Source organism: Rana temporaria, chromosome 7 (assembly GCF_905171775.1).
Source record: "Rana temporaria chromosome 7, aRanTem1.1, whole genome shotgun sequence".
NCBI classification, from domain to species: Eukaryota; Metazoa; Chordata; class Amphibia; order Anura; family Ranidae; genus Rana; species Rana temporaria.
The window spans coordinates 123,063,525-123,084,904 of record NC_053495.1 but is presented as its reverse complement, the minus strand read 5'-3'; positions in this window follow the sequence as shown (position 1 = coordinate 123,084,904).

Here is a 21,380-nt window from a genome sequence, read left to right as displayed (position 1 = left end):
TACCCCATTACCAATTTACATAGGGGGGGGCCAGGATCTGGGGGTCCCCTTTGTTAAAGGGGTCTTCCAGATTCTGATAAGCCCCCCGCCCGCAGACCCCCACAACCACCGGGCAAGGGTTGTGGGGATGAGGCCCTTGTCCCCATCAACATGGGTACATCCTCCCCATGTTGAGGGCATGTGGCCTGGTGCGGTTCAGGAGAGGGGGGGGCACACTCTGTCCCCCCCTCTTTTCTGCGGCCGGCCAGGTTAACGTGCTCGGATAAGGGTCTGGTGTGGATTTTTAGGGGGACTCCACGCCATTTTTTTTTTATTTGGGGTGGAGTTCCCCTTAAAATCCACACCAGACCTGAAGGGCCTGGTATGGATATTTGCGGGGAACCCTACGTCTTTTTTTTTTTTTATGGCGGGGTTCCCCTTAATATCCATTCCAGACCTGAAGGGCCTGGTAATTTAATTTGGGGGAACCCCCACACATTTTTTTATTTTTTTATGAATGAATCATCTCTGTAATTGCCAGAGCCAACAATTCATTTGAGCCGCAAAGCCGGTTTTAAATGCCTTTTTTCCTTTCAGAAATGACACTTTGTGCAGGGACAGTTCTATGTACGGGAAACATGCGCTTTTTCACATGCTGACTTTACACCCCCCCAGGTACGAAATTTAAAGTAATATTACACTTTTATTGTTTCACTTTTAGCATTATTAAATTCACTGCTCCTGAAAAAACGGCCGTTTTTAAAACTTTTTTTTGCATTGATACATGTTTCCTGGGACAGGACCCAGGTCCCCAAACACTTTTTAGGACAATAACTTGCATATTAACCTTTAAGGGGTTCTAAAGTTCACACAAACATTTGGTTTGTTCGCAAGTTCTGATGCGAACCGAACAGGGGGGTGTTTCGGCTCATCCTTACTCCTGTACTATGTCTGCAGTCTCTGATTGTCTCCTGTACTAAGTCTGCAGTCTCTGACCGTCTCCTGTATCATGTCTGCAGTCAATGATCATCTCCTGTATCATGTCTGTAGTATGTCTGGGGGCTCTTTCTTACAGACTCTAACAGAAGCCCTCTCTGTGTCCATCAGAGAGGCCCCCCTCCAGGTCCCAATAAAGTACTCTGCTTCTCTTCCTGTATTTTGTTTATTGTTAAGAGATCATGTAAGGATCCCAGGTTAATGAAGACTTTGTGGGGGAGTGTCATGGACCTTGGAATGCAGAAGTGTCCCTCCCTGAAAGCTGTTAAACAGTGGGGGGTCTGCTTCCCTGTCTTAAAGCTCCAGACGGCTCCATTGTTCTGTGTCTGGCTATTGTGTACATTGCTTGCCCCCTGGGGCTTCTGTCTCAATACACATAACAGTCCCTCCATTCAAGCTATCGGTCCAATCACTGCTGAACTCATTTTCAAGTCATCATTTGCATGGTTATGAGGACCTGAAGGAGAACTCCATGTACTTTACAATTGACCAATAGAAAAGCGATTGTTGGGGGCGGGATGTTCCAAATTCTGTTTAAAAGTGTGTTGTGTACTTCCAATAAAGGTCTTCCTGTTTGAACTTACATACAGCCTGCCTGGTGTTTGTTCTAATGGATCCCGAACGGCACATAGCTGTAGTTCGGATCCCGGAGCCTTGGATGACCGAACCATCAGACGTTGCGATCTGCAAGCTGACTCACTAGTAGCAGAGGAGTGTCGGGAGAGCGGAAGTGAGCGAGCAAGGGTCTCGTTACAGGGAGAAACTCTGTGGTTGAGTCATTGCCATAGAAAAATTTGGAGGAGTTAGTAAAATGACCACGCCCATGTGGGGGCACCAGAAATATTTCTGCACCCAGGCGCCTGTGACTCTAGGATCGGCCCTTGACCTCTGCCACATGCCCTCTCTGTGATTATAATTACGGAGATGATCCTCCTTGATAGAATTGCATCTGGATCTCCTTCAGATAGTTTTTAGGTACTGACTGACAGGTGACCAGCCTCTCAGTGTCCGGCTACCTTGATCCCTGGTGGTTTGTCGAGACCTTATTGGATCGCCAGCCTCTCATTGGCTCTCCTCAGATGGACTCCCCACCGAACAGCTACCTCGCTTGGGATCTTCAGGATTGGGAACCCAGTCGACTGCTGGGCTCCCTACCACAGCTCAAATGTTCTGGACCAACATGGTCCTGGAACCAGGAATGCCGCACGGCACACGCACTCCGGCCTGGAAGGCCATTACGCCAGGGCGCCGTGATGCACAGTCACCCTAAAAGTGGGTGCCGCACGCCGGAGAAGAACCCCGAACAATGGCGTCTGCCCCATAAATACCCTCCCCCAGCATGCACAGCGAGGCTCAACCCTCCTGACAGGATGCTGGGGAAGAGCACCCAAACCTCAACTCCACTGCTGCCACCCATCGCCCTGGGGTAGGAACTATACCCCAGTAACAATAGACAGCCCACAGCACAGCCAAGCTGAAACAGAGACCAGTTTTGAACATAATGATTGGATCAGAGTCAGTTAACACTCTGATCCCTCTCTAAATTTGGCTAGCACCATTACTTTTTGAGTAACCAGGCGCTACATCAGTAATATGGGTTCCTTTTGATTGGAAACCATTTTGATTTAAGGCCAGTGTCATCCAACACTGTGAATGTGAATATAACTTCTGCAGTCAGTTTATGAAACCAATCCTTTTTTCACGCTGATCTTTGTGCTCCATCTGGAAAGATTATTCATGGATCCACAGACCAAATAATCTCTAACTAAACAAATAACAAATACTACCATATACAATTACCACTAAATAGGCAAAGTATGTCGTCTTATTTTTGTATTTGCAATCTGATCGTTTTTTTTTTGTATTTGGAAACCTCTCTGGATTTATCATTTTCATTTTTCATATGTTGGAATATTGATTATCTGGACTTTCACTAATATTTATTAAAGACTGGCAAAAAAGACTGAAGCTCTAAGTAAATATTTATGTACATACACTATAATGTTGGTACACCCTTTAGTACATACAATATTTTCTATAGTTTGTAGTGGTTGAAGAGACTCATTTTAATAGTTTAATTTTTTTTCCATCCTTCAGGGTTGAGTTACTTTCCACTAGAATCATTTCCGGTGAAGCTGTATAGGGAGTAGCCAGTATGCAGTGGGCCGGTTTCTGAGTTCCAGTTCATCTTCTCTTGATGTTTGCCCGTCAGACTATATGCAGTGCTTCTTAGCACATTAGCTCTGCACAGCGTACAAAAGAGTCCTGTCTAAAAGAGGCTTGTCTTGGAATCAGTTACAGATGATAGAGAAATGCCCCTTTGTGACTAGCTGAGGAATGAATTCTGCTATTCGGAGCCAACTCCCTGTAGTTGGCTCCACACTTCAGGCCTGGCAGGCTGGAGCTGAGAATCCCAGCAGAGGACGGGGAATGAATGGGTTCAGTCAAGGTGTGCTAACTACACACTGCATAACCCTGACCTCCAGCTGTCATTCAAGAGCTCAGTGCTATGTTTGCCAAGACCAGATATAAAATTCATGTCTGTATTTTATCTTTAAAAAAATGACCTATGTTTTGTCCAAGTATTTTAGTGTATTTATTACATTTTCTTATCATTCATTTATATGTACAATCTCTTTCCAGCTTTTTGTTAAGAAAGAGAACATCTCCCTTCCCTATATAAATTCAGTAGCTATTTATTATTTAAAGTAACATATTATTATCTGGTTTGCTATGGTGTAAATTATAAATGATTGATAAACACATTACTATATTTGTTATTTTTCTGTTTCTCTTCTACTTCGCCTTGAAAAATCCAATAGTAAGGATACTAAATAGCATTTGAATGCATGTCAAGACGCAAGGATGCAATAGTTATAGATTAACTCCCTTAAAGCCCAGTATGACCTGTTAGGCTGCATTCACACCTGAGCGTTTTGTCGCCTAAAGCGCGACGCTCAAATACGCTAGAGGGGAAAAAATACATTATACCCTATGGAGATGGTTCACATCTGCACGCCGATACGCCTGACGCCGAACGACTGAAGCTCAAACAAGTTCCGGACCCTTTTTTGTCGCGCGTATCGGGCGGTTTGGGCGTATTTGAGCGTTTCCATTTCCAATAGAAAGCAATGGAAACGCTCGATTCAAGCGACTTGCGCGACAACGAGTGTTTGCTATGGGCGTTTCCTCGCTTTAATCAATAGAACTTGTCACCCAGGCAGAAGATTAAAAAAATCTACCAACATAGCAACAAGTGATGAAAAGATGATAATTTTTCCTATTGGCTAAAATAAAAAACGCTGAAATACAAAAACGTCGGACAACGCTGTATGCAAATGCGCAAATAAGCATGAATACGTGTGACAAAACGCCGGAAAAAAACGCCGAAAAAAACGACCGAACGACCGACGCGCAGGTGTGAATGCAGCCTTAGGAGTGTCAATGGCCAGACAGGGGGCTGGCAGGACATCCTGGAGCTTGTAGTTCAACAGCACTTACATTGTTACAACCTTCTTATCACTGATTTCATGATCAAAGACAGAATAATTATTGTACTGTTAAGCTGTTTTTGTTACTTGCACTCTTTTTTCCCCCAATGAGCTGTGTGTTGGGTCATCCCATGTTGGTTCTGGCAACCCACTTCAGTAATTACAAACTTCTTTGCTGCAGTCTTTCTTGATCATACATCACGGGACACAGAGCCTTAATTACTTAATGGATTATGTAGTCACCACAGGTGATTGGACACTGGCAAAGACAGTTAAAATTGAGTTCCTCTCCTATATAACCCCTCCCAAATGGAGAGTACTTCAGTTTTTTCGCCAGTGTTAAGGTGGTTGGTCACGTTCAACATGCGATAAGAAGAAAAATGCTCTTTTGATGGTCTGTCTGTGGAGACCTAGGAGCTATTACCGGATCCATTCTTTGGGCTGATATCAAAGGCCTAAGATGGTTGCTACCCGGGCCTCATGTAAGAAGAAACAAGGTTTGCCTGTAATGTTTCTCTGCGGAGGTCTGGGCTCTGGGATCCAGGCTTTGGTGTACTAATACATCTGTGGCACGAAAAGTTTCTGGCAGAGTCTTCTACAGGTCCAGGTATGAGGTTTTCTCTAATAAAACCCTTGGTAAACCTGAAGGTTGGCACAACTTGCCATTTACAACCTCTTTAGGAGTACTGGTAAATGTGACAGTTAGTAAGCATTCCCGGTATGCCAGGAATATAACTGTTTTTTTAAACCGTTGAATTGATGGATTTAGTTCCACTTTCAGTTATGCATTATCTTCCACTTGCTTTCTTGCCATACAGTTTTGTTGACAGAGTGCTCCTCGTACACATGATCGGATTTTCTGATGGGAATTGTGTGTTGACAGCCTGTTGGTGGAAAATCCTACCATTTGTACTCTCCATTTGACAATTGTAGTCACATTTTCCGCAGACAAATGTTGGATGGCAGGCTTTAAAAATTTCCACAGACAATGGTCTGTTGTCGGATTTTCCAAGCATGTGTACACAAGTCCGTAGGAAAAAAGTCCAAAGTACAAACACGCATGCTCGGAAACAATGCTCACCAAACACAACATCAGCAGAAGGTGCCGAAAGGGTGGTGCTTAAGTGCTGAAAAACCACATAGTACGTAACTACATTCGTGTTTGTTGGCCAACAATTGTGTGCCGTTTGTATGAAAGACAAGTTCCCGGACAATTTTAAGCATTCAGCTCTGCGCACTTTGAATGACAACTGCGCAGTCATGCAACACTGTAACCAAATAATTTTTATATATAAAAAAAAATCACATAAATAGAGATTTATTTTCCTGGTATTTAATCACCACTGGGTTTTTTTTTTTGTTTTTTTGTTTTTTACAAAGAAATGAAAAAAGAACTTAATTTTTAAGAAAATACTAATTTTTTTTGTTTCTGTTAAAAAAATTAGCAAATAAAGAATCTTTCTTCACAAATCTAGGCCAAAATGTATTCGGTTACATTTATTTTGCGAAATAATACCCAAGTCGGTGTTTATCATTTAGTCTGTAGGAAAGTTATAGAGTTCATAAACTGGTATGGTATACATTTGAAAATCGATCAGTCCTGATGTACTGACAGCCTATCTCATCTTGAGGCCCGAAAACGCCAGGACAGTACAAATATCCCCAAATGACCCCTTTTTGGAAAGTAGACAGTCCAAGGTATTTAGTAAGAGGCACGGCAGGTCTTTTGAAGTTGTCATTTTTTTAGAAAGTGAAGAAATAAATAAATAAAATAATATGTTTCAAAATGTATTTTTTACATACTGTCATCAGTGCAGTACAGTTTTATCATATAACAGGTGTGTTGGCAATCAGGTACACTGACTGGTGACAGTATGTAAAGAAAAATAATAATATTTTTTTTTTTTCATATTTCTTTTTATTATTCTTTCTTTTTTTATTACATTTCTTTTCTTTTTTTTAACACACTGGGACCAGAGCAATACAGTGTTATAACGGTAATCAAGTGATTTTTTTTAACATTTCTTTTTCTTTTTATTTATTTTTTATTACATTTCTTCTCCCCCTTGCTGAGAAGACTGTGTACTGAGAAGTTTGAACACACCTGGCCCGTGTGTCCATTGTCATTGGACAGGTTAACCCACCCTGTTTCCCAAGGGTGGGAGGGAAGTGATTTGAAGTGAGAGATATCTGTGACCATGTGCTTGCAATAAATTAATTCCTGTTTAACCCTCAACACAGAGCTTTGTCTCGTATCTGGGGGAGGATTATTTGTATGGGGTCTTATTCGGCTGGATGGAGTGTCTGGTAGTTGCCTTGGTGTTCAGAAAGGGAATGTCCGAAACGGCTTTTAACCCCTTTCATACGTGGGGTGCCATTACAGTACAGATGGGCTGTGATTGGCCCTTTCTGTACTATCACTGTGACCAATTAGAACTAATAACACAACTGTACACAATAGATGGCATTAAAGGAAGCAATCCATTGTTTACAATTGTCATGTGATCTGCTGTGATTAGTCGACTAAAAGCGGACAGTTATTACATAGTTATTCAGGTTGAAAAAAGACACAAGTCCATCCAGTTTAACCACAAAAAAAATAAACAAAGAAAATAAAAAACATAGTACAATCCCATACACCCAACTCCATACCCACAGTTGTCCAGAGGAAGGCAAAAAAAACCAGCAGAGCATGATCCAATTTGCTACAGCAGGGGAATTTACCCTGAATCAACATTACCTCAAATCTTAGTACTCAGTTATATTATGTACATTTAGAAAAGTATCAAGGCCTTTCTTAAAACAATCTAATGAGCTGGAAAGAACCACCTCTGGAGGGAGTCTGTTCCACATTTTCACAGCTCTTACTGTGAAGAAACCTTTCCGTATTTGGAGATGAAATCTCTTTTTCTCTAGACGTAAAGAGTGCCCCCTTGTCCTCAGTGTTGACCGTAAAGTGAATAACTCAACACCAAGTTCACTATATGGGCCCCTGGCCATTATTTGACAATAGGCCTGGCAGGAAGTGGTTAAGCATCAAAAATGGTGGGTCCTAGGGCCCCAGTAATAGAACCCTGACATGGAAAGAATGTACAACTCTGTACAAAATACAATCATAAAATGTAAAATTATAAACATGAATAGCTCATCCAATATGACTTATTTATTACTGCAAACATATTAATATAATAATATTATATGAAAGCCAAGACAACAATTTTGAGTAAATATTTTAGAACTTTAACAAACCAATGAGGAACAATATGTAATATTGTATCTACATTAAGAAAAAAAAAACATACAGATCATTAAAATGTACAATTCACAAATGTTTTCCTACTGTGGGAAGCTTATGGTTAATTGGAATATTTTTTATTTTATTTTTTGCTGGGAAAAATTAAGCTAAATCTGCTGGTGTGTTAATTGGAAATGCATTTGGGAGAAACCAGAATACCAACCATGTTTCCTATAAGTAAATGTATAATATTCTGTTAGTAGTAGAGTCAATGTAACTGGATCCTGTCTGGGAATAAGGAATAAGGAAGGATATTGTGTAAACCCTCATTTTAAACATATGTTCATTTGGCACATTATCAAGCAGAGGGCTCCACCTCATTCCCAGGTGGAAGAAGGAATCCTTTTCATTTCTGGCATTTCTGCATCACTGCGTATACAGTCTCAGTCAACTTGCCATCATGCTTTAGATCATTATTTTTCTGCAAAAGGCCTTCTAAAATACAACATATACTGCAAATGAGGTGGATACAAGAGTCTTTGCACTTTCAAGATTGTTGGGCGGCTGCAGGTAGGAGGTGCAGTGAAGGCTGATCAGGTTTGCAATATATTTAACTGACCTGTAGATAATTGCTGTTTTTTTTTTACAAAAAATAGATTTTCACTTTAACCACTTCCTTACTGGGCACTTAAACCCCCTACCTGCCCAGAGCACTTTTAGCGATTCGGCACTGCGTCGCTTTAACTGACAATTGCGCGGTCGTGCGACGTGGCTCCCAAACAAAATGTAGTCCTTTTTTTCCCACAAATAGAGCTTTCTTTTGGTGGTATTTGATCACCTCTGCGGTTTTTATTTTTTGCGCTATAAACAAAAATAGAGCGACAATTTTGAAAAAAATAAAATAAATTTTTACTTGTTGCTGTAATAAATAGCTCAATTTTTTTTAAAAAAATCATTTTTTATCCTCAGTCTAGGCCGATACGTATTCTACATATTTTTAGTAAAAAAAAAATCGCAATAAGCAACTGGTTTGCCCAAAAGTTATAGCACTTACAAAAAAAGGGACAGAATTATTATTTTTTATTAATTTTTTTTTACTAGAAATGCCGGCGATCTGCGATTTTTATTGCGACTGCGACATTATGGCGGACACATCGGACACTTTTTACACATTTTTGGCACCATTCACATTTATACTGCAATCAGTGCTATAAATATGCACTAATTACTGTATAAATGTGACTGGCATTGAAGGGGTTAACACTAGGGGGTGAGGAAGGGGTTAAATGTGTACCCTAATTAGTGTTCTAACTGTGGGGGAAGGGGGGTGACCAATCTGTGTCTCTATGTACAAGAGACACAGATCAGTCTCCTCTCTCCCCTGACAGCACCGCTGTCTGTGAGAGCCGGGAATGAGAGATGATCTCATATGTAAACATATGAGATCATCTCTCATTGGCCGCACAGATCCCCTAGCAAACGGCCACTCCGATTGGCCGTTCACGGCGATCTGTGATTGGCTGTGTCCAAGGGACACAGCTCGGGAGCGCGCGCGGGGAACGCGGAAAGGGGCGGACGTCAATTGACGGCGCCCCAGAGATGTAGAACCACCCTGCAGCCGTCAATAGTCGTACGGCCGTCGGGAAGTGGTTAATTGAACCAGGAGTCATCATTCATTAATAAATGATATGTATTACAAGCATCTATCCAAAGTGTCCTTCACAAACTGCACATAAACACAAAGGGTGCTACTTTGACTTAATGTGGACTATAATCTTAAAGGGGTTTAAAAAGGAAAACATTTTTTCCCTAAATAGCTTCCTTTACCTTAGTGCAGTCCTCCTTCACTTACCTCATACTTCAATTTTGCTTTTAAATGTCCTTATTTCTTCTGAGAAATGCTCACTTCCTGTTCTTCTGTCTGTAACTCACCACCGTAATGCAAGGCTTTCTTCCTGGTGTGGAGAGAGCCTCTTGAGGGGGGAGGGCGCGAGCAGGAGTGTCAGGATGCCCACTAACACATAGCTCCTTTCTTTATCTGCAAAGTAGAAAGTGTCCTGACTTGCCTGCTCGCCCCCTCAAGAGGCTTTCTCCACACTAGGAAGAAAGCCTTGCATTACGGTGGTGAGTTACAGACAGAAGAACAGGAAGTGAGCATTTCTCAGAAGAAATAAGGACATTTAAAAGCAAAATTGAAGGATGAGGTAAGTGAAGGAGGACTGCACTAAGGTAAAGGAAGCTATTTAGCTATTTAGCAGCCGAAAACCTCCGCAAAACGGCGGTAAAGCGCCACTAAAAATAGCAGCGATTTACCGCTGATGCCCCAGTGTAAAAGAGGCCAAAGAGGTACAATTAAAGTCTCACAACCTTTTGCACATTCCTTTATGGAGTGACCACTTGCTTTAATTCACATACAGTTCATACTCCAATTTTATGCACTTTCACAGTGGGGGTGCCACTTTGGGAACACATGAACAGGGGGCAGCAACAATACCAGTCAGAGATGGCAAGCATGGCTCATTTAAAATAACGCAAAACCATATTTTATCTGCTGTTTTTTTATAATACACAGTAGTGGTCATTAACCTTGCCTCAGTCAGCCTCTCAGTCAGCCTCCTCCCCCCACATCCAGCCATTTATTTATCTGCTCTAAGTTTAAGTTCAACTTCTGCTTACTTTACAAGTAGTCCGTCTGCTCTGTAGCACAGTGCTAGCTTCCAGCTAGAGCCAGGCAGGCTCCTTTGAGACGGGTCCTTGGCTCCTCTAGCCCAGTCACAGCCTACAGGCTGTGAGTCACATTAGCACCACTGACACAGCTCCATGTGCGCAGCGCTCCTCGCCTCCGGCCGCGAGTGGAGTGACGTCACGCCGCTGGCAGGGAGGGACTACTAGACTCCTCCGTAGGGGGAGACAGTAAACTTCACAGTGAAGGGAGGTGACAGTCCGCACTCGGAGGAGCGCCCTCAGCATACATTTTGTACAGTGCCGCTGCCCGCTCGCTATGACACAGCCAAGTGATACACTGGTGGGCGGCCATGGCAGAAATTCACCTGCGGCTGCGCAGACTCGGCTCTGATTAAATGTTGAGACCTCTGCCACAGGCCTAGTGCAAGGTTAAGCTGAATGATAGAGCGAATCCTCCCAGTAAATCACGTCAGGGTCACCGGTTGACAGTGTGAGTGTACCTGTCAATGTCCAGTCACCAGATCCCCAATGGTTCGTTCAAGCCCTTTTGGATAACCGGCCTCCGGGTTCTCCTCAAGCTGATCCCCCACCGAACGGCATACAGCCTGGGATCTTCTCAATAAAGGTGGGGACCCAGTAAATCACTGGGGCCCCTTGGTAGCATTAGTTGCTCCGGGCCAGGAGGGCCCAGAGTCAGGAACTCCTCGTAGCACGCGACCCCAGAAGCGGCTTCGCCTGGACCCCTCTGGCGCCACGAACTGCATCCCTGAAACGCAGACTGACCCACAGAACAATACAGATTTGGCGACAGACAAATTTGACAAAATCAAGAATGAGAGCAACATAACTCTTTTCATTCCCCCACTAAATTTAACATAGCGTCCTTTCTGAAAGTAAAGGGGTGCTACATAAAGTATAACTAACGGCAAAATATGTTTCTTTTGTTTTGGACAGAGTGAAGAAGGGTTTATTGCTGTCTGTGCCCCTGATAAAGAGATTTACACTCTTTATTTGTCCTGTTTGCCATTATCACTGAAAAAGAACGTGAAATAAAATCCAATAGTTGTGGTGGCAATCAGGGATCCCCTCAGTTTGAAGGAATTTCCATTCACTTCCTGTTTTGAATGTGGGTCAGGAAGTGTGCTGTTCTCCTTATAGTTATTTGTACATTACATTATTAATCTTTATTTCTACATGTTTGTTTTCATGCATTTCTTTCACTGCTGCCATCTGCTGGCCAGAATTTGCATGCCACACGTCCCTGTTCTTGTTAGTAAAGTTTTTTCTAAATTGGAGGCGTGGACTCTTGCTGGGCAGGTCTCTTCTCTGGGAGCAGCCATTTTCAGTATCTCCTCATGGCTGTGTGACTAGACACTCCACATTTTTGGGCTCGTGAGAAGGCATCAGTTTTTGACCACGCAGAAGTCAGCAGAAGTCAGCAGTAGTTAGCAGCAGCTCAGCAGCAGCTCTGCAGCCACAGCAGCTAGCCTCAGGACATATTCTAACAAGTCAGCATTGATACCACAACTACAGAACAGTATTGTATCACCGTTTGTTGTCTTATCTGGATTGAATAAACCCACGCTGATTTCATCTTCATGTCTGAGTCTGGATCCATCTAACCTGAACATCTGCCGGTCCTGTCTGCCCCACTGCTTGGATACGAAGGTAAGAAGTCACACAGCTATTATCAGTTATACCTTCATTCGCCTTCATGTGGGAACAGAACAGTCAAAAACTGCCTTAATGTCCACACCCCAGTCACAGATTCCCTCAGAGTTACCACTAAGGAATCGCCCTGCAACAGGCCTATCTGCAGCGAATCTGCCCGGCTACAGTGCATGTTCCACAAGTCTAAGGGCAAGCACCGCATGTCCACAGTATCTTTACTGTTGCCTGAAAGCCTCCACAACTCATCAAGCCGTTTTCTATATCACATATCAACCTTTGCTCGCATAGCAGAACTGTTAACGCACACGGGGTCCCTCTCTAACCTAAACCCCCGCAAATCACTTAAAACACCTGAGGAACCTTGCCAGAGTCCCCCAGCGCAGCCGCACTGCGATTTTCAGCCCCCAATTCAAAAGTTTATTTTCTTAAAGAGACAGCGCACCTTAAATCAAAATGGAAAAAAAGGACCTTGCACAGTTCCCCAGTGATAAAACAGAGCTAATGCAGCCTGATACTGATCACCAAGAAGTACAGGAAGCAGAACCCACACTTCCAGCAGACCAAGTCGTGCGACCAAGACGCTCCCTCAAACCGACAATAAAGGTCAGGGAAAACTATCAAACCACAAAAGATGAGTTATGCGATAACCTGGAAGAGCTATGGGAGCGAGTTTCCTCCCTCATGTCAGGACTTAAATCCTCTGGTGATACCTCAAGCTTACAAGTTGGCATCAGGCGGCTGAACACAGCTCATGAAGGATACAAGAGACTGTTCACAAGGTATATAACCTTTCTAAAAAACGTTAATAATGATGAAGCCCTTTCAGAACTGAGCAAGGCAGAATCTATAGACATTCAAAGAGACACCATGGTGCTGCTTGCTAAAGATAAAGCGGAACTCCGCATCTCCCATTTGCAAGAAACTAGATCACACAGATCAAATTCATCCAAACATTCCTCTCGGTCATACAGATCATCGTGCTCAAGAAGCTCAACCCTAAGCGACAGACTACTAGAGGCCCGCATAAACGCAGAGCAATCCAAAGCCAGACATTCCTTCACTGAAAAAGAAGCTCTGGCAAAAGCAGAAGCAGAGGCCAAGAGGGCAGACGCAGAAGCAGAGGCCAAGAGGGCAGACGCAGAGGCAGAGGCCAAGAGGGCAGAAGCAGAGGCCAAGAGGGCAGACGCAGAAGCAGAGGCCAAGAGGGCAGAAGCAGAAGCAGAGGCTCGAATAAAGATTCTTGAATCAGAGATGGAAGAGGAAGTTGCATTAGCTAAAGTAAGACTACTTGAGCAAGCATTAAGCCAAGGTCTTGATCCAGTCTGCTCGCTACCACAGGAGGTAGAAGATTCAGCTTACCGCACCAGCGACTATGTGCTGAAACAATTATCTGCATTACCCCCAGTATGCAGTACCATCCAAGCTGACAAGGCCGAAACCTCAAGGTCATGTCCACCTACAGTGCCAGTGTCACTTACAGCACCCGAGAAATCTGATGGTGTTCACCCAGATGTGCCTTCTCAAGGACAGTTATTACGAAACTACAAAAAGGGCCATCAGGCGTTTCCTGGCCTACCTCAACAGCTCAAGCAGCAGTCCTCACGATCTACAGAGACTAGATCACAGCTCAATCCTGCAGCAGCATCATTCTACCTGGATGCATCTCACCCTTTCACGCCGCAAAGCCTACACGCCCCGGCGGCACCACAGGTTGTCGTGGCAACAAGCAGTGAGAAATCAGATATGTCTGAGTTGGCCAGGATTATGGCGAGCAGAGAGCTAATTAACACAAGTCTCTCAAAATTTGATGACCGTGCAGAGAGCTATAGAGCTTGGAAGGCAACTTTCAAGGCCACCATTGCCAACCTCAAACTAGACGCAGAGAAGGAGCTCAACCTCATGATCTCATGGCTGGGTCCAAGCTCCACAAATCGCATCAAGAGCCTCAGAACTGTCTATGTGGGACAAGCAGAAGCAGGTCTCGCTGCCGCCTGGCAGAGACTCGAACGTACCTTTGGCAGTGCAGAAGCTATAGAGAAGGCCCTATTTAAGAGATTGCAGAACATTCCAAAGATCAATCTTAAGGACGTCCATAAGCTTCAGGATTTGAGTGACCTGCTCATGGAACTAGAGCTTGCCAAAAGAGACCCTCGTCTGATCGGGCTATGCTACCTGGATACAGCCCATGGAGTGAACCCAATTGTCGTGAAATTACCATACAGTCTGCAAGAAAAGTGGGCGGCATCAGTCTCAAGGTACAAAAGGGTGCATGACATCACCTTTCCCCCATTTATTCATTTCTGCAGATTCATTGAAGAACAGTCCCAGATGAGGAATGACCCCAGCCTCGATTTCCTGGAGTTCAACACTACAGCTCCAGCGACACCATCACCAAGGTATGAGAGTGCCATGCATAAACACAGAGACTTTAAGAGCAGCGTGAGTGTTAGAAAGACTAACCTACCATCTTATGCAGCACCCACGGGTAAACAGTACAATACCTCATCAGGAGACAAGTCCTTCAATCGTGAATGTCCCATTCATAAAAAACCACACTCACTGAATAAATGCAGAGGGTTTAGATCCAAACCCATACAGGAGCGCAAGAAGTTCCTCAGCGAGCTTGGGGTATGTTTCAGATGCTGCGCTTCATTGGAGCACATGGCTAAGGACTGTAAATCCATCATCAAGTGTGAGGAGTGTCATAGTGAAAGACATGCCTCGGCTATGCACCCAGTTCCACTGCACAGAGACTCACCAGCTGCCGTCGCCACCAGTCCCGCTCCAAGTCATGGCGGGGAGCCCCAGAACCACGCTAACGCAGCCGCCAATGTTTCCTGCTCATGTTTGGAAGTATGTGGCGAGGGCCAGGGTGAGAAATGTTGTGCCCGAATATGCCTAATCAAGGTCTATCCAGAGGGACTACCAGAAAAGGCAGTAAAAATGTATGCCATCATCGATGACCAAAGCAACCGGTCCCTGGCAGGACCTAAATTCTTTGAAGCCTTCGGGATAAAGGGACCATCAGAACCCTACATCTTAAACACCTGCTCAGGCCGCATTGAGACTAGCGGCAGGAGGGCGCAAGGATTCATTGCTTCCCCCATCAGTGGGAATACCGAAATACCCCTACCAACACTGATTGAATGCGATCAAATACCCAACCATAGGGATGAGATTCCTACCCCAGAAGCTGCGTTTCACCAACCGCACCTAAGGCACCTAGCCAACGTTATCCCACCTATGGACAACAATGCTGAGATTCTACTCCTGCTTGGCAGAGACAATCTAAGGGTGCACAAGGTGCGCCAACAGTGTAATGGTCCTGACTACGCACCATTTGCCCAGAGGCTGGACCTGGGATGGGTAGTCATAGGAAACGTATGCCTGGATCAACCAGAAATCGACTCCTTCAAAACGTACGTGCGTGGAGACGGACGCACAACTTGCATTAAGCCGTGTCCTCATCACTATGAAGTGAAAGAGAAGTCTCCAGACCTCGTACAACCACCTGACATAATTTCTCCCCTCTTTGCTGACGACTTGGGGAGATCAGTCTTTCGCACAACCAAGGATGATGATAAGGTAGCCTTATCAATAGAAGACAGAGAGTTCATTAAGATAATGGACAGCGAGTTCTTTAAAGATGAAACCAATCACTGGGTTTCTCAATTACCCTTCCGAACCTCCAGGGTAAGACTCCCAGACAATCAGGAGCAAGCGCTATCCAGATCTAACTATCTTCAGCGTACCATGAACAGCAAGCCTGAGACGAGAGAACACATTGTCATACCATCTGAACTTAATCCAGCAGATCACGCCACCAGGCCTACGTCTGTGGGTTCCTTTGCTAAATCTACTTGGCTTACAGGCCCAGAGTTTCTGCTAGGACGGGCAGACAAATGTGAACAGGAAGTTTACAGCATCCAGGATCCGGATAATGATCCAGAAATCCGCGCCGAAGTTAGCGCACTAGTCACTGAAACAAAGCAGACCTCCAGGCTTGACTGTCATCGTTTTGAACATTTCTCCAGTTGGATGAGACTTGTCAGAACCATTGCAAGGTTAGTGCACATCGCCAGATGTTATCACAACACTCAAGAAGATAAAGATTGTCACGGTTGGCACATCTGTCATAAACCATTCTCTGCTGAGGACATTTCTCATAGCGAGTCTCTCATAATACGTCATGTCCAGCAGCAGGAATTTAACGTAGAATGGAAGTGCTTGAACAACAGACAGCAGATTCCTATAAAAAGACCTCTTGCTAACTTAAATCCAATTATGGACACTTTTGGCCTGCTCAGAGTTGGTGGTCGTTTGAATCAAGCCCACCTAGGAGTTGCGGAGCAAAATCCTGTCATTATTCCCAGCAAACATCATATCACCACGTTGCTGATCCGACATTACCACAAAAAGACTGAACACCAGGGCAGACAAATCACTGAGGGCAAGTTAAGGTCTGCGGGTCTTTGGATTATAGGTATGAAGAAACGTGTAGCCCAACTACTGCATGACTGTGTGCACTGTCGTAAAGCCAGAGGAAAACAGCTACACCAACAAATGGCCGACTTGCCCGCAGATAGACTATGCACAGAGCCGCCCTTCACCTACACTGGCCTAGACGTCTTTGGACCATGGATGGTGTCCGCACGTAGAACCCGTGGTGGTCACGCAAACAGTAAACGTTGGGCTGTGCTATTTACTTGCATGAGTGTGCGAGCCGTTCATATAGAGGTGATAGAATCTATGGACACATCCAGCCTCATTAATGCCTTAAGACGGTTCTTCGCCATCAGAGGACCAGTGAAACAGTTGAGGTCAGACCAGGGAAGTAACTTCATCGGCGCCTGTAGAGAACTGAACATCGACACTAAGCCTATCCAAGATCAGTTGGCGGAGAAAGGTTGCACCTGGATTTTTAATCCTCCTCATAGTTCCCACATGGGGGGTTCCTGGGAGAGAATGATCGGGATCTCACGCAACATCTTAAATTCTATGTTGATGGATGTAAACTCTTCAAGACTTACGCACGAGACTCTCGTCACTCTTCTCGCTGAAGTTTCAGCTATCATCAATTCAAGACCCCTTGTGCCAGTATCTATGGATCCTGAAACACCAGCCATACTGTCTCCGGCTATTCTACTTACCCAAAAAACGGACAATATGCTCACGCCTAGTGGAGAATTTACCCATGGGAATATCTACCAAAAACACTGGAAACGTGTACAACACCTGGCAGATTACTTCTGGAACAGATGGCGTAAAGAGTATCTCAATATTCTTCAAGGAAGGAGGAAATGGCAACATCAAAAACCAAACTTGAAAGAAGGAGACCTTGTATTAATGAAGGAGCAACAAACCGAAAGGATCACCTGGCCTATGGGACTAATTACAAAGGTTCTTCCGAGCAAGGATGGCAAGGTCCAAAAGGTGGAGCTGAAGATCTTCAGGAAGGGTGAGCTTAAAACTTTTGCAAGGCCGATTAACGAACTCATTCTAATATTACCCATCGAGAACGTTCCTGAAGGATGAAAAAGGACTGAACTCGAACTTCACAGTTTTACCCGCTATGGGTCAGCCAACCCACTATGTCATGTTTATTGCATTTCACATGTTCTTTGTTACAGGTTGTATTATATTTTATGGACATCCGTCATAGTGAAATCTCCTTACGTAAATTTCAGACGGGGAGTGTGCTGTTCTCCTTATAGTTATTTGTACATTACATTATTAATCTTTATTTCTACATGTTTGTTTTCATGCATTTCTTTCACTGCTGCCATCTGCTGGCCAGAATTTGCATGCCACACGTCCCTGTTCTTGTTAGTAAAGTTTTTTCTAAATTGGAGGCGTGGACTCTTGCTGGGCAGGTCTCTTCTCTGGGAGCAGCCATTTTCAGTATCTCCTCATGGCTGTGTGACTAGACACTCCACATTTTTGGGCTCGTGAGAAGGCATCAGTTTTTGACCACGCAGAAGTCAGCAGAAGTCAGCAGTAGTTAGCAGCAGCTCAGCAGCAGCTCTGCAGCCACAGCAGCTAGCCTCAGGACATATTCTAACAAGTCAGCATTGATACCACAACTACAGAACAGTATTGTATCACCGTTTGTTGTCTTATCTGGATTGAATAAACCCACGCTGATTTCATCTTCATGTCTGAGTCTGGATCCATCTAACCTGAACATCTGCCGGTCCTGTCTGCCCCACTGCTTGGATACGAAGGTAAGAAGTCACACAGCTATTATCAGTTATACCTTCATTCGCCTTCATGTGGGAACAGAACAGGAAGTGTGGGAAAATCTTCCCAATGGAGGACAAAGGAACCTGACAGGGGTTATAACTCTCCTTTACTCTAGCTAAAATAAAATAAAAAATGCCTTTAGTTCTACTGTAAGTTGCTTTTTGTAATTTATCTTTAAGTTGTTGTTTAGCAAATAAATTAGGCCCGTTTCACACGGGCACTTCAAACAGGTCTGCAGAATTTCAAGCATCGGAAGCTCCATGTTTTTGGGTGGACAAAAAGTAAACACGATTGAGTCCGTTTACATCCAATTACATCTGAGTCCATCCAGATTAGAGAAAAAAGGTCCTCTATTTCTATTACATTCAAGTGGTTGTAAAGGCAGAAGGTTTTTAATCTTAAAGCGGATGTGCCACGGTAAAATAATATTAAAAGCCAGCAGCTACAAATACTGCAGCTGCTGACTTTTAATATTAGGACACTTACCTGTCCTGGAGTCCAGCGCCGATCGCAGCAGAGCACGAGCGATCGCTCGTCACTCTGCTGCTCCCCCCGCCATCCACGCTGAGGGAACCAGGAAGTGAAGCGCTGCGGCTTCACTGCCCGGTTCCCTACGGCGCATGCGCGAGTCGCGCTGCGCCCGCCGATTGGCTCACACGCTGTGTGCTGGGAGCCGAGTGTTCCCAGCACACAACGGGCGACAGACGGGATGTGACGGAATGCCCGTCTTTTGCCCGTAGCGTGTGGCCGGAAGTGGGTGCAAATACCTGTCTTTAGACAGGTATCTGCACCCCCCTCCCCCCTGAAAGGTGTCAAATGTGACACCGGAGGGGGGGAGGGTTCCGATCAGCGGGACTCCACTTTAGGGTGGAGAACCACTTTAATGCATTCTATGCATTAAGATAAAAAGCCTTCTGTGTCCAGCAGCCCCCCTAATACTTACCTGAGCCCCATCTAGATCTAGCGATGTTGTAGGAGTGTCTCGGCTGCCTGGGACTCCCCTTCTGATTGACTGAGATAGCAGTGTGGTGCAATTGGCTCCCACTGCTGTCAAAGTCAGTCAGCCAATGAGGAGAGAAAGGGGGCAAGCCTGGCTAAATGGACATAGGGAGGTGTGGCTTGGCTCGGGTGCCTCTTTAGCAAGCTGCTTGCTGTGAGGGCACTCAACAGGAGGGAGGAGCCAAGAACACCGAAGATGGACCAGAGAACAGGAGGATTCTGGCTGCTCTGTGCAAATACACTGCAACAGAACAGGCTGTGCAGTAAGTTTCCCAATTTGTCTCCACCTTGTTGGGACCTAGTCTCTGTGTCCCCCCTTGGTCTAAGGGCATTATCAATAACTTCCTTTCCAGTATATTACTTCATAACACTCCTGATGAATGGCTGTAATGCCAAGAAACGCATTGAGTACCAATAAATGCCAACAGCTACTTGTCTCTATTGCATATGTTTTTCAATTGATTTATTTTACCATTTATATTTGCCATGTCTATTTTCTATTTGAATTGCATGCTATGAGCAGCATATTTAGTGTAAGTCTTGTGACTACCTATCTATTTGATTCAAAATATCTGATATGAATTCTAGATTGTAATAAATCATGTACTGTAACATAATTATTTTTACTTGACATGGCGATCCCTCATTCAAAGTCCCATGAACTCTTTCTTTGTATCTACCAAATTAGGGATGGAGGCAGCCATGTGTTTTATATAGTGTGTGTGTGTCAGGTCACTTTCATTTACCGTAAGTATAAAATTGTTGTTATTTTTAACAAAAAAAAACTGAGACTTTACAATCACTTTAACATAGACTGAATATACAGTGATAAATACTGTATGCTACCGTATTTGCCGGGGTATAAGCCGACCCCCTAATTTTCTAGCTAAAATGTTGGTTTTGGGATATACTCACCTTATAAGACGACCCCTTTCCTACTAGTCATGCCTCACCTCACTGTGCCACCATTACATGCCAGACTGTGCCACCATTACATGCCAGACTGTGCCACCATTACATGCCAGACTGTGCCACCATTACATGCCAGACTATGCCACCATTACATGCCTCCCTATGCCATTACATGCCTCACTGTGCCATTACATGCCAGACTGTGCCACCATTACATGCCAGACTGTGCCACCATTACATGCCAGACTGTGCCACCATTACATGCCTCACTGTGCCATTACATGCCTCACTGTGCCATTACATGCCAGACTGTGCCACCATTAAATGCCTCACTGTGCACCATTACATGCCTCACTGTGCACCATTACATGCCTCCATTACATGCCTCACTGTGCACCATTACATGCCTCACTGTGCCTCCATTACATGCCTCACTGTGCCTCCATTACATGCCTCACTGGGCCTCCATTACATGCCTCACTGTGTCACTGCATACCTCACTGTGCCATTGCATGTCTCGACGATCCCTTACCTTATCCCTGACATGCAGAATCTGTCAGACCGCGGCTGTCCATTTTTCAAAAGCCACGCCTCCTCCTCCTCGTGCTGTTCCGTGATAGGCGGAACACTCAGCTTCCCAGGAGACACTGTGTTCAGTGTTCCGCCTATCATGGATGCTCTCTCGTCCGAGACCGAGGACGAGAGGGCATTCGTGATCGGCGGAACACTGAACAGAGGCTCTTCTGGGAAGCTGAGTGTTCTGCCTATCATTGAACAGCAGAAGAAGGAGGCACGGCTTTTGAAAAATGGACGGCCGCGGTCTGCATGTTAGGTTACCAGCATATAAGACGACCCCGGACTTTTAAGAAGAATTTCAGGGGTTGAAAAGTCGTCTTATACGCCGGAAAATACGGTACTTCTGCTACTCCTTTTTCCTTACTAGCTATGTGCTTCAGGAAGGGAAAAATTACCATGTGCTGGCAACACAGTGGCGAGTTGGACCACAACTCTCACACACAACTCTGTGGCTTGGGTCTCCAGTGATCTGACACACCCCCTGCCCCAAATAGCAGTTCTGTTTAGTGAGTGTGAACCTGTTAAATAGAGCAGTGTGAAGGATGGTGTGTTGTTGTGAGAGTCGCGGTCTAACTTTGCTATGTGCTGCCAGT